The following is a 13,307-nucleotide window of genomic DNA, read 5'->3' as shown; positions in this document are numbered from 1 at the left end:
GATGGTTCTGGTCCTGTTGTCCTGGAAACCCCTGAGGTGGCTGTTGGAAGACTTGCAGATCCGGGTTGTGATGTGGTCCCTGTGTTTTCTGCAGTGGAGTCTGTGGAGGCTGTTGTGGTAGACAGCTCTGTTGTCATTGTAGGTGTGTTGCTGACACTGGAAGAGGACAAGGTGGTGGCTTCCCCCTGAGGGGATGTCTCTGCTGAAATGGTCACTGGCAGAGTGTTTCCACTCAGGGAGGTTAATAGGGTTGATGTGGTCCCCTCTGGGGAGGGGCTGGGTGGAGGAGATGCAGATGTTTCCTGGGTGGAGGAGCTGGGAACAGTTGATGGTTCTGGTCCTGTTGTCCTGGAAACCCCTGAGGTGGCTGTTGGAAGACTTGCAGTTCCGGGTTGTGATGTGGTCCCTGTGTTTTCTGAAGTGGGGTCTGTGAAGGCTGTTGTGGTGGACAGCTCTGTTGTCACTGTAGGTGTGTTGCTGACACTGGAAGAGGACAAGCTGGTGGGCTCACCAGGAGGGGATGTCTCTGCAGAAATGGTCACTGGCAGAGTGTTTCCACTCAGGGAGGTTAATAGGGTTGATGTGGTCCCCTCTGGGGAGGGGCTGGGTGGAGGAGATGCAGATGTTTCCTGGGTGGAGGAGCTGGGAACAGTTGATGGTTCTGGTCCTGTTGTCCTGGAAACCCCTGAGGTGGCTGTTGGAAGACTTGCAGTTCCAGGCTGTGATGTGGTCCCTGTGTTTTCTGCAGTGGAGTCTGTGGAGGCTGTTGTGGTGGACAGCTCTGTTGTCACTGTAGGTGTGTTGCTGACACTGGAAGAGGACAAGGTGGTGGCTTCCCCCTGAGGGGATGTCTCTGCTGAAATGGTCATTGGCAGAGTGTTTCCACTCAGGGAGGTTGATAGGGTTGATGTGGTCCCCTCTGGGGAGGGGCTGGGTGGAGGAGAAGCAGTTGTTTCCTGGGTGGAGGAGCTGGGTGTTGGAACAGTTGATGGTTCTGGTCCTGTTGTTCTGGAAACCCCTGAGGTGGCTGTTGGAAGACTTGCAGATCTGGGTTGTGATGTGGTCCCTGTGTTTTCTGCAGTGGAGTCTGTGGAGGCTGTTGTGGTGGACAGCTCTGTTGTCACTGTAGGTGTGTTGCTGACACTGGAAGAGGACAAGGTGGTAGCTTCCCCCTGAGGGGATGTCTCTGCTGAAATGGTCACTGGCAGAGTGTTTCCACTCAGGGAGGTTGATAGGGTTGATGTGGTCCCCTCTGGGGAGGGGCTGGGTGGAGGAGAAGCAGTTGTTTCCTGGGTGGAGGAGCTGGGTGTTGGAACAGTTGATGGTTCTGGTCCTGTTGTCCTGGAAACCCCTGAGGTGGCTATTGGAAGACTTGCAGTTCCAGGTTGTGATGTGGTTCCTGTGTTTTCTGCAGTGGAGTCTGTGGAGGCTGTCATGGTGGGCACCTCTGTTGTCACTGTGGGTATGTTGCTGACACTGGAAGAAGACAAGCTGGTGGGCTCACCAGGAGAGGATGCATCTGCTGAAATGGTCACTGGCAGAGTGTTTCCACTCAGGGAGGTTAATAGGGTTGATGTGGTCCCCTCTGGGGAGGAGCTGGGTGGAGGAGAAGCAGATGTTTCCTGGGTGGATGAGCTGGGAACAGTTGATGGTTCTGGTCCTGTTGTCCTGGAAACCCCTGAGGTGGCTGTTGGAAGACTTGCAGATCCGGGTTGTGATGTGGTCCCTGTGTTTTCTGCAGTGGAGTCTGTGGAGGCTGTTGTGGTGGACAGCTCTGTTGTCACTGTAGGTGTGTTGCTGACACTGGAAGAGGACAAGGTGGTGGCTTCCCCCTGAGGGGATGTCTCTGCTGAAATGGTCACTGGCAGAGTGTTTCCACTCAGGGAGGTTGATAGGGTTGATGTGGTCCCCTCTGGGGAGGGGCTGGGTGGAGGAGAAGCACTTGTTTCCTGGGTGGAGGAGCTGGGTGTTGGAACAGTTGATGGTTCTGGTCCTGTTGTCCTGGAAACCCCTGAGGTGGCTGTTGGAAGACTTGTAGTTCTGGGTTGTGATGTGGTCCCTGTGTTTTCTGCAGTGGAGTCTGTAGAGGCTGTCATGGTGGGCACCTCTGTTGTCACTGTAGGTGTGTTGCTGACACTGGAAGAAGACAAGCTGGTGGGCTCACCAGGAGAGGATGCATCTGCTGAAATGGTCACTGGCAGAGTGTTTCCACTCAGGGAGGTTAATAGGGTTGATGTGGTCCCCTCTGGGGAGGGGCTGGGTGGAGGAGAAGCAGTTGTTTCCTGGGTGGAGGAGCTGGGAACAGTTGATGGTTCTGGTCCTGTTGTCCTGGAAACCCCTGAGGTGGCTGTTGGAAGACTTGCAGATCCGGGTTGTGATGTGGTCCCTGTGTTTTCTGCAGTGGAGTCTGTGGAGGCTGTTGTGGTGGACAGCTCTGTTGTCACTGTAGGTGTGTTGCTGACACTGGAAGAGGACAAGGTGGTGGCTTCCCCCTGAGGGGATGTCTCTGCTGAAATGGTCACTGGCAGAGTGTTTCCACTCAGGGAGGTTGATAGGGTTGATGTGGTCCCCTCTGGGGAGGGGCTGGGTGGAGGAGAAGCAGTTGTTTCCTGGGTGGAGGAGCTGGGTGTTGGAACAGTTGATGGTTCTGGTCCTGTTGTCCTGGAAACCCCTGAGGTGGCTGTTGGAAGACTTGTAGTTCTGGGTTGTGATGTGGTCCCTGTGTTTTCTGCAGTGGAGTCTGTGGAGGCTGTTGTGGTAGACACCTCTGTTGTCACTGTAGGTGTGTTGCTGACACTGGAAGAGGACAAGCTGGTGGGCTCACCAGGAGAGGATGCATCTGCTGAAATGGTCACTGGCAGAGTGTTTCCACTCAGGGAGGTTGATAGGGTTGATGTGGTCCCCACTGGGGAGGGGCTGGGTGGAGGAGAAGCAGTTGTTTCCTGGGTGGAGGAGCTGGGTGTTGGAACAGTTGATGGTTCTGGTCCTGTTGTCCTGGAAACCCCTGAGGTGGCTGTTGGAAGACTTGCAGTTCCAGGCTGTGATGTGGTCCCTGTGTTTTCTGCAGTGGAGTCTGTGGAGGCTGTTGTGGTGGACAGCTCTGTTGTCACTGTAGGTGTGTTGCTGACACTGGAAGAGGACAAGCTGGTGGCTTCCCCCTGAGGGGATGTCTCTGCAGAAATGGTCACTGGCAGAGTGTTTCCACTCAGGGAGGTTGATAGGGTTGATGTGGTCCCCTCTGGGGAGGGGTTGGGTGGAGGAGAAGCAGATGTTTCCTGGGTGGATGAGCTGGGAACAGTTGATGGTTCTGGTCCTGTTGTTCTGGAAACCCCTGAGGTGGCTGTTGGAAGACTTGCAGTTCCAGGCTGTGATGTGGTCCCTGTGTTTTCTGCAGTGGAGTCTGTGGAGGCTGTTGTGGTGGACACCTCTGTTGTCACTGTAGGTGTGTTGCTGACACTGGAAGAGGACAAGCTGGTGGGCTCACCAGGAGGGGATGTCTCTGCTGAAATGGTCACTGGCAGAGTATTTCCACTCAGGGAGGTTGATAGGGTTGATGTGGTCCCCTCTGGGGAGGGGCTGGGTGGAGGAGATGAAGTTTTTTCCTGGGTGGAGGAGCTGGGAACAGTTGATGGTTCTGGTCCTGTTGTCCTGGAAACCCCTGAGGTGGCTGTTGGAAGACTTGTAGTTCTGGGTTGTGATGTGGTCCCTGTGTTTTCTGCAGTGGAGTCTGTAGAGGCTGTCATGGTGGGCACCTCTGTTGTCACTGTGGGTGTGTTGCTGACACTGGAAGAAGACAAGCTGGTGAGCTCACCAGGAGAGTATGTCTCTGCAGAAAGAGTCACCAGCAGAGTGTTTCCACTCAGGGAGGTTAATAGGGTTGATGTGGTCCCCTCTGGGGAGGGGCTGGGTGGAGGAGATGAAGTTGTTTCCTGGGTGGAGGAGCTGGGTGTTGGAACAGTTGATGGTTCTGGTCCTGTTGTCCTGGAAACCCCTGAGGTGGCTGTTGGAAGACTTGCAGTTCCGGGTTGTGATGTGGCCCTTGTGTTTTCTGCAGTGGAATCTGTGGAGGCTGTTGTGGTGGACACCTCTGTTGTCACTGTAGGTGTGTTGCTGACACTGGAAGAAGACAAGCTGGTGGCTTCCCCCTGAGGGGATGTCTCTGCAGAAATGGTCACTGGCAGAGTGTTTCCACTCAGGGAGGTTGATAGGGTTGATGTGGTCCCCTCTGGGGAGGGGCTGGGTGGAGGAGATGCAGATGTTTCCTGGGTGGAGGAGCTGGGAACAGTTGATGGTTCTGGTCCTGTTGTTCTGGAAACCCCTGAAGTGGCTGTTGTAAAACTTGCAGTTCCGGGTTGTGATGTGGCCCCTGTGTTTTCTGCAGTGGAGTCTGTGGAGGCTGTTGTGGTGGACAGCTCTGTTGTCACTGTGGGTGTGTTGCTGACACTGGAAGAGGACAAGCTGGTGGGCTCACCAGGAGGGGATGTCTCTGCAGAAAGAGTCACTGGCAGAGTGTTTCCACTCAGGGAGGTTGATAGGGTTGATGTGGTCCCCACTGGGGAGGGGCTGGGTGGAGGAGATGAAGTTGTTTCCTGGGTGGAGGAGCTGGGTGTTGGAACAGTTGATGGTTCTGGTTTTGTCCTGGAAACCCCTGAGGTGGCTGTTGGAAGACTTGCAGTTCCAGGCTGTGATGTGGTCCCTGTGTTTTCTGCAGTGGAATCTTTGGAGGCTGTTGTGGTGGACACCTCTGTTGTCACTGTAGGTGTGTTGCTGACACTGGAAGAGGACAAGCTGATGGGCTCACTAGGAGAGGATGCATCTGCTGAAATGGTCACTGGCAGAGTGTTTCCACTCAGGGAGGTTAATAGGGTTGATGTGGTCCCCTCTGGGGAGCGGCTGGGTGGAGGAGAAGCAGTTGTTTCCTGGGTGGAGGAGCTGGGTGTTGGAACAGTTGATGGTTCTGGTCCTGTTGTGCTGGAAACCGCTGAGGTGGCTGTTGGAAGACTTGTAGTTCCGGGTTGTGATGTGGTCCCTGTGTTTTCTGCAGTGGAATCTGTGGAGGCTGTTGTGGTGGACAGCTCTGTTGTCATTGTAGGTGTGTTGCTGACACTGGAAGAGGACAAGCTCGTGGACTCACCAGGAGAGGATGTCTCTGCTGAAATGGTCATTGGCAGAGTGTTTCCACTCAGGGAGGTTGATAGGGTTGATGTGGTCCCCTCTGGGGAGGGGCTGGGTGGAGGAGAAGCAGATGTTTCCTGGGTGGAGGAGCTGGGTGTTGGAACAGTTGATGGTTCTGTTTTTTTCCTGGAAACCTCTGAGGTGGCTGTTGGAAGACTTGTAGTTCCAGGCTGTGATGTGGCCCCTATGCTTTTTACTGTAGAGTCTGTGGATGCTGTCGTGGTGGATACCTCTGTTATCACTGTGGACGGGGTTTTACTACATGTATGCCGTGAAGTTGATTGTACTGCTGAAAGAGTTTAAGGAAGGGAGTCACTGATGTGTCATATAAGTTACAAGGATGTTTTTAGTCTGGAGTTAGTGTTTAGCTCACTGAAATCAAAATTTTTGACCCAATTTTTTCATTCCATTTTAATTTCCTCTGGAATGTTTACCATAAGGCTCTAGTCTTTAACCAGTGCTAGGGATTCTACCACAGCAGCCCATCCCTACCTTTAAAGCAAACACAACAAAGTATGTGCAGCCACCTTTTCCCTTTGTAGTAGGCAAATATGCTAATGCAATGGTTATCCTATAGGTATAATTGATCAAGTGCACCTCTTACCTTCCCCATGTGATGTTTTAAAGCTCAGGTCCCTGTGCTTCAGTCAAATATTCTTTAGTTAAAATATACACACAGATCATGCAGTTAAAAAAAATTAAAGTTTCCCTATGTCCTATACACTGCCACGGTGATGAGTAGTAGTCTTCTTCTCTTTCATGGCCCCTTCTTCTTCTCCTTCATCTAGTACTGACTCCTAGCAGTTTCCCTGTTCTACTCATCTTCTAATCTGTTGGGGTAAATACTACCCAGTGCCTAGGAATCCTTGCAGCGAGATGAGAAGGTCTCTAAAGAAGTGGTAAGGAGGGAAATGGAGAGGGGAGATGGCCCCCCTCCTTGTTTTCAGTCCTTGTGAGAGGATCTAAATAAAATGATCTTGGTTCTAAAGTAAAGGAATGTACTCCTAAAACGTCAGAAGAAACCCACCTGCCCAGTGGGAATGCACCTCATCCTGTATATTCCCCTGCTTGTAGGCATGGACAGCTCTCCATGGTGTCCCCTCCTGCTGCCAAGAAGTGAGGGAGTGACACAATGTCCAAAACCTCTCTGTGGAGTTCAAGTTCTTCCTTTGGGATCAATTGCTGAAAGCCATAGCCAAGTAAGAATGACACATGGCATTTTGGGTTGAAAGGTGACCCTGCTCAGGGATTAGGGTGGCTCCGGGTTTAGGGTGGATCCTGCTGGGAATAGGGCGGCTCCAGGTTTAGGGTGGATCCTGCTGGGAATAGGGTACTCCAGGATTAGGGCGTATCCTGCTGCCTCAGGCGCCCGCTCCTTTGGAATTCCTGTTGAGTTCTGGTGGGGTTCTGAGAGAATTGGTACGCAGAGCCCGGTGGAGGGAGTGTATTTCCCAGGTAGTGTGGGTAGAGTGCCGGTGAGAGTTCGGGAATAAAGAGTTGCTGTTTGAATCTACAAGGCTTTGTGGTGGCTCGGTTATTTTGTGCCCAGCCAGACTGCGGCATTTGGTGGCCCGTACTGGGAAAGCCTGAAGCTTGGAGGTAAGTGAAATTGCTCGCCCCTGAAGGAGAGCAAAAGAATGGGTGACCATTTCAAAAAAAAAATGTGTTCTTGTTTTTATTTATTTTGTTTTTATTTCAAGTTGCCTGTTCCTAGAACTTTCTCAGGCAAACTGGGGAAAATGGTTGACTCAAGGTTTGAAGTTGTTCGCCCCCGAGGAAGAGAAATTGTTAGAGGAAGGAGGCACCCCAGTAAGACCAAGAACAGTTAGGACATATGTTGATACAATACAAAAATGTAGCCCATGGCTTTTTAAAGACGAGTTATTAAGTATATCAATGGACCCATCATGGTATCCTGTAGAAGGATTTTTCTTCAACAAGAAAGAGATGGCTAGTTCTGTTTACTACACTTGTCTAAGATCTTGGTTTTTACAGACATCTGATTAATTTACAAAGCTAAAGTGCTGAAACATCAACCACTAAATATAAAATCAAGTACTCTTTACTTATTAAGTTCCATAAGGTAATATATTCAAACTTTACTTATTAATTTCCATAAGGTAATATGTTTAAATATATAATATATTTAAATATTAATGTGTTTTCATAAATTGGTAAATGAAAAAAAAAGTTTAATGTTGCTTTGTGTCTGTGTCTTTGCTGAAACAAGGTTACTAAGAGTTAAGATTCTATCAGGTGTAATTTATATACAAAGAGTAGAAGAATTTTCATTTGGGTTTCAATTATAGTATTATAGTACCATAAAAAACATGAAAGTATTTCATCTTATTAAAGTGGAGTAATTTGTCTAAATTCAGAAATTGTATAAGGGTTGTTTCAGAATGTGAATTTATAAAAAGGGTTAACAGCTACAACAGAGATATAAAAAGATTCAAGATGTGGAAATATATTTTAATATAAAGGTTAAAAAAAGGAAATGTTTCTAGATGAGATACTCTCTGTGCGGTAAAGAAAAAGTTGTAAAATGCCATTTAAAAAGATTTTGAGGAAACTAGATTTACTTTAAAAGCTTGAGAAAGGAAGAAAGAAGAAAAAGGTATTTGTACATGGCAGATTGAGACAAAGCTTCTTAATGGAGTAAAAAAAAAAAAAAAGCCTTTAGTTGAAGGGCAGCCATGTAAACTAACATTAAGCGATTTAAACAGAATCTAAGCCTCGTTTAAAAGAGTGAAGCTGTAGGTGGTGAAAAGGTACATTTAAAAGTACAGTATAGATGATAATTGGAAGGCTTTAAAAGGTTAAATTGAAGGTGGTCGAGATACCTTCATGGCGAAAAAAGATTGCTTTACTCACATAACAAAAATCCCATACAATCCACAGGGACAAAACATAGTTTAAAAAAAACTCATCAAACTATTAAAATGTACTTATTAAAACAAAAAGAGGAAATTGGAAAGGGGTATATATTCCCCAAAGATAAACTTAAAATAACCCTTTTTACTCTAAACTTTTTAAATTTGGATTCATTTGGGCTCAGTGCTACGGATCTAAATTCATAAATTTTGTAAGGGTTGTTTCACAATATAAATTTTTAAAAAGGGTTAACAGCTACAAAAGAGATATAAAAAGATTCAAGATGTGGAAATATATTTTAATATAAAGGTTAAAAAAAGAAATGTTTCTAGATGAGATAATCTTTGTGTGGTAAAGTAAAAAGTTGTAAAATGTCTAAGTAAGTTTCAAAAGTCTTTAAAAGGTTAAATTGAAGGTGGTTAAGATGCCTTCATGATGGAGGAAAGATTGCATCTTCGAAGCCTAGTTAATCTTAAAAGCATTACTTAAAAAAAAACATGAAAATGGGAAGATAATAGGATAAAAACAATTTGCAGAAAGAATATTAGAAAATTGAAGTGAAAAACTTTGAAGACATAAGTATAGGAAGGTGAAAAAAGATAGAAAAGATGTAGGAAGATAGAGAAGATGTAGGAAGACAAGAATTTTAAACCCACAAAATAGGAAACAAAAGAAAACTAGGAGGAAAAAAAGCAACTAAGGGTGAATGTACAAACCTTAGGAAAAAAAAAAAACTAGAAGATAGAAATAAGATAGAAAATGGTTAAAAATGTCAAGTAAAGGTATTTCAGATAGAAAATGCAAAAGGCTAAGACAACTATTAGACACAGACATTCAAGATAGAAAAAGGTAGAAGAGAGAAGTTTAAAGTCAAATATTGGATAAAATAGAAGAACAAGGAGATTATTAGTAATTTTTTTCAAAAAGCCCATCAACTTTAATTTCTGGTGGTGCAGAAATTAGAAGTATCAGATGAGGGTGTTAAAATTTATAGACAAGAGCCAATTTAGAAAACATTAAACTAGAAGGAAATTGGTTTAAAACCACATCAAAAAATTAAAAGGACTAAAGTAATTCTAAAAACTAAGGCAAAATGCTTTTGGAAGACTTGAATTTAAAAGGATCTTTAAATTTCCAAAGGATGCATATAGGATATTTTGGAACATCATCCCTGAAGAAAAATCAGTTAATGTTTTACTTAACAGGAATTCCATACAATCCACAGGGATAAGGCATAGTTAAAAGGGCTCATCAAACTATTAAAATGTACTTATTAAAACAAAAAGAGGGAATTGGAAAGGGATATATATATCCCCCAAAGATAAACTTAAAATAACCCTTTTTACTCTAAACTTTTTAAATTTGGATTCATCAGGACTTAGTGCTGCAGAAAGGCATATGTATCCAAAAAATGAACATAAGCCTAAGGTACTTTGGAAGGATATTCTAACAGGACAATGGAAAGGTTCTGACCCAGTGATTGTCTGGAGTCGGGGTTCTGTTTGTGTGTTTTCACAGGGAGAACAGCAGCCGATTTGGATTCTAGAGAGACTAACCAAAGCGATTTCTACAGACCAAAAAGAAGATGATTTGACTCAAATCCACAACAGCTGATATCCAGAGCTCCAGCTTGGCTATTCTTATATCTGCAACAGTGATTAACCAGGATGCTTTTTTCAATATCTATTTTATTATTGCCTTTTCCCACATCATAAAGTTCTATTTTATTTTTTGAGCTCATACAGACTAGGCTAATGTTTTTCTGATCAGTTTTATTTTTTGACTATGGAGTTTTTAAACATTGCAATGGAGATTTCACCTGTGTAAAGCTACAAGGCCTTTATTATTGTCTTATGTGTTGTATGTTTGTGTGCACACTTGTGTTTTGTGTTGTATGTCTGTGTGTGCGTATGTCCATATATCATATATGAGGAGTGCTCATGAAAAAATGGATCCAAATTTTTATTATTCACATGATTTTAATGGTTTAATTTAAATTGGGTAAACAGCTGTTGAGGATTGTTTTAATATGTGTACAAATAAGGAGGTTAACAGATCTGTTTGTTTACTTTCACCTTTCCTTTTCATTATATTTAATAATTCTGTTCAGGATAATATAAATTGTTCAGAAAATTGTTTTCTTAGTACCTGTTGGAATGTTACATAATTTCTTTTTAGCAGCATTGCCAGAATTCCTATCTTCATCCCAGTGCCGGTGAAGACAAAAATAAAACCAAACTACAGCTTCTATGATAGCTATCACAGTAAACTGTATAAACTGATGCATCAATGAATAATAACTCAACAAGTAATGCTCAATCAAGGAGTTGATTTACTTTGGGAGGAAATGGACATATTGATAGATTCCTCCGCTTTGAACTGCTTGCAGAACTTGCCTGGACTATGTATCACTTGCATGCATTGTGAACTATCTGTTGGTGCAGTGAATTGTGGTAGTGCTGGCCTATCTTTGCTGATGGTGTTACCGGTGATACAATTTTTCCAAAGGAGTCGTCAATTGGCTTGGTGTCATGGCATTTCTGTATCCTCCTCCCTTCTGCTAGTGATGGTCTAAAATTTGGGGGCCCACAGAGGTGAGGCAAAGAAACTCACCCCCCCACTACCACCAAGGCCAAATTTGGGGGCCAACAGAGGTGAGGCAAAGAACCTCACCCCCCCCACACTGGTGCATAGGCCTATCCACAAGTATGGCTGTATGCTGGACCGGTAGTCAGTGACGGGTATGATCCAATTGCAGTGGTACCAACCTAAGACAGGAGGCTGACGCCTAGAGGTCAGCTCATCCGATGATGGGTAAGGACCATATGTAGTATTGGACGACCTAACAGGCATGGTCCCTAAGCCACATTGCTTGTTGTTTAATTAAACAGAAGGGGGGAGATGCTGAGAGCCATAGCCAAGTAGGAATGACGCATGGCATTTTGGGTTGAAAGCTGACCCTGCTCAAGGATTAGGGTGGCTTTGGGTTTAGGGTGGATCCTGCTGGGAATAGGGCAGCTCCAGGATTAGGGCATATCCTGCTGCCTCAGGCGCCTGCTCCTTTGGAGTTCCTGTTGAGTTCTGGCGGGGTTCTGAGAGAATTGGTACGCAGAGCCCGGTGGAGGGAGTGTATTTCCCAGGTAGTGTGGGTAGAGTGCCGGTGAGAGTTCGGGAATAAAGAGTTGCTGTTTGAATCAGTTATTTTGTGCCCAGCCAGACTGCGGCAGTCAATAAACAGTACACTGGGGCATTTTCAGCCCTGGGGTTAAACACAACCCATCCCCTCAAATCTCTCACCCCAGCAAGAGCTCCATGATCCTCTTTTCCTCTCTTCTTTCTCAATTACCCACCTGAAAAGCCCAAGGACCTTGCCAGCCCAACAGGACCTTCTTTAGAAAGAAGAGGCAGAAAAAATGCTGTGAATGTGGATAGTCATGAGCCATATAAGGACACTTCAGTGGACCTCCTTGAACTGTGGTCGCATGAGGTTGTGACCCCAAGTGATGCTGTAGCCCTCTTTGTTCGAGAGTACTCTGGTGTTTGCACAATGATGTGATGACCCTAGCAGTGCATTTCTCAGAAGGTGTCCTCACCATGAGGAGACACGTTGTGAACACCCTTCCTGCTTAAACTCCTCTGCTAGGGCACCTGGTTACACAGCTTCATTTACTTGGTATAAAGTGATTGAGAAAGTACACAATAATACAGGAGAATTTAGGAGAACTCAAGCCAAAGTGCCACTCCCTCCTTCTGGGGACAATGTGAGGACCTAGGGAGCCGGGGGTGGGGAGGGTCTCCTGCCTTATCTTCAGATACATAATTGTCTTGATCTCCTTTTGTTTTCCTCATGGACAGTCCTTCATTCGTTGGTCCCCTCTACTTTCAATCTGAACGTCCCCTTCCCACTTCATTTTTTCTTTTTAACTGGGAAGAGGAGTTGATTCTGTTCTATTTTCAAAATCACATAGGGAGGATGTGGCTGAACTCAAAACAAATCTTCATGGGCAGTTTCCCAAGGCCCCATGTCTCTGTGATGGCCTGCAAGGCAGCGGAGAAGTGAAGCCTGGAGGCCACTAAATTTGGGGACCCAAGATACTTTTAGGGGCCTACAGAATATTTTCATATTAATTTCTTTTACAATAAGAAAGGGAAAAAATCAACATAAAAATCAATGAATCCAACTGCAATTGCATTAGTGGTTTTTTGTTTGGTTTGTTGGTTTTGGGTTTTTGCAGAAGGTGCTGAGGAAGGCAAAAATACCTAGGGCCTGAGATGTGGCCCTTAATAGATAAAGAGATAAGGACCACAGAAGTCGTTTGAAAACCATCTAATTTCATTTTTTATTTTCCATTAGTTTGAGTAGCTTGTACTGATGTTTTTCAACAATAACAACAAAACAGCTTCCCCAAAGTGAAAGTTTTGTTTAAAAAAAATCACAAAGCTGGGCTAGGGTTGTGGAGCAGCAGTAGAGTGTTTGCCTTGCACAGTGTTTGAGGCACTGGGTTTGATCCTCAGCACCACATGGAAAGAAAAAACAAAATAAAGGTATTGTGTCCATCTACAATAAAAAAAAATCCCAGAGCTAAACTGGGTATGGTGGTGCACACGTGTAATCTCAGCAACTGAGAGGCTGAGGCAGGAGGATTGCAAGTTCAAGGGCAGCCCCAGCAAGTTTGCAAGACTGTCTCAAAATAAAAAGGGATTTGGCTCAGTGGTAAAGAGCCCCTGGGCTCAATCCCCAGTACCTCCATCATCAACAAAAAAGCAAAAACAAAAACCAAAAAAATCACAGAGCTAAGTTCTTTCTGACTCAACCCTTAGGCCGATGCTGAGAAATAACCATTATTGTGGTACACCAGCAAACATAGTTTTAACACATTTGCAGTATTTGCTTCTTCATTAAAAATCCTTTTCTATAAATCAAGAGGTGTCATTCTCTTAAGAAATATGAACAGCGAGGCTGTGGCACTGCTCTTTCCTTGGACAGTGTTGCTTTCTCCAAGGTGACAATAGCCAGTTTTAGAATTCTAGCAGTCGGAAAGTGTGTGTGGTGGGGGGAGGAGGACAAAGGAAGGTGGAATTTGCTCAGTGCATATTGTATGCATGTGTGGAAATATTACACTGAACCACACCAATACATGTCTTCCCTGGGCACATATTCCAAGAGCCCAGTGGATGCCTGAGACCTCTAATAGAACTGAGCCCTACATATACTATCTTATATATACATACCTATAACAAAGTTCTATTATAAATTA

Source organism: Callospermophilus lateralis, chromosome 10, assembly GCF_048772815.1.
Source record: "Callospermophilus lateralis isolate mCalLat2 chromosome 10, mCalLat2.hap1, whole genome shotgun sequence".
Classification (NCBI taxonomy): Eukaryota; Metazoa; Chordata; class Mammalia; order Rodentia; family Sciuridae; genus Callospermophilus; species Callospermophilus lateralis.
This window is presented reverse-complemented; position numbering follows the sequence as displayed.